Source organism: Frankliniella occidentalis, unplaced genomic scaffold (genome assembly GCF_000697945.3).
Source record: "Frankliniella occidentalis isolate FOCC.00 unplaced genomic scaffold, Focc_3.1 Scaffold66, whole genome shotgun sequence".
Classification (NCBI taxonomy): Eukaryota; Metazoa; Arthropoda; class Insecta; order Thysanoptera; family Thripidae; genus Frankliniella; species Frankliniella occidentalis.
In genome coordinates this window covers 1,032,397-1,033,191 of record NW_026267196.1, presented here as the reverse complement: position 1 = coordinate 1,033,191, position 795 = coordinate 1,032,397, and the positions used below count along the sequence as shown (strand labels likewise).

Genomic DNA, 795 nt, shown 5'->3' with positions numbered 1-795 from the left:
CCGGGGGGGATACTATACAAACTTTAAGACTCAGCTTTCTGCGCATATTTTGCAAATCTGACGGCGCTGCCGTGTATTGGTCGGCCGCGCGAGCTCCTCGAGCGCTAATTTGCGCGCTATAAGCATGGCGATTACCCCGGGTCGACGCCCCTGGGCCGCTCACACGCACTGAGAGGCAAATGGACCGTGCGCCGCGCCGCCACCTGCGCCCTTCGCTCAAGGCTTGTGGACCCGGGCGGGGCGGGGCATCATCGTGCTGCTGGCGCAAGTGCGCCGGGGGTGCGAGCAGAATGGCGAGAAGGCTACGTGCGTTGCGTTTCGTCGACCGGCCGCGCTCCTATATCTTTTGCGGACATCGCGAGGTCGTCGACAAGCATGCAGTATGAAACCAGCCACAGATATAATGTCGTTTCAGATATTGATTGTCACGCGAATATTGCGGATATTTCCACTTGCTTCCCAGTGCATGGGTGTACTGCGGGTTGGCCTACCCCGAGTCTCGCAGGCGCCGAGCTCCCGTAATTTTACCGAATGAATTTGTGAAATACGGACGCTCTCGTTCGCGGATCTCCAAAGCGAAAATACGAATACGGTGTTCAGTTTTGCGTTCCCAGCGACGAGAAAAGACGCAGGGGGCTGATGTTAGCCAGGAGTGCCCTACTCCCCACTCCTACTCCCCGACGCACCTGCCCGACCCGATCCTCCCCTCCCCTCTCGCTCGCCGCCATCCTTACCCGTGATCCTGACCATGTGAGCGCTGCGCGACGCGGCGCTACGCGTGGTCGAGGCCGGCCG

General features: G+C 60.0%; 1 protein-coding gene across 1 annotated transcript in view; it reads left to right on the top strand.

The window, feature by feature from the left end:
- The window catches only part of LOC113211101 (titin), a 113,539-nt gene that overhangs the window by 5,741 nt on the left and 107,003 nt on the right, over nt 1-795 (top strand). The window lies entirely within an intron of this gene.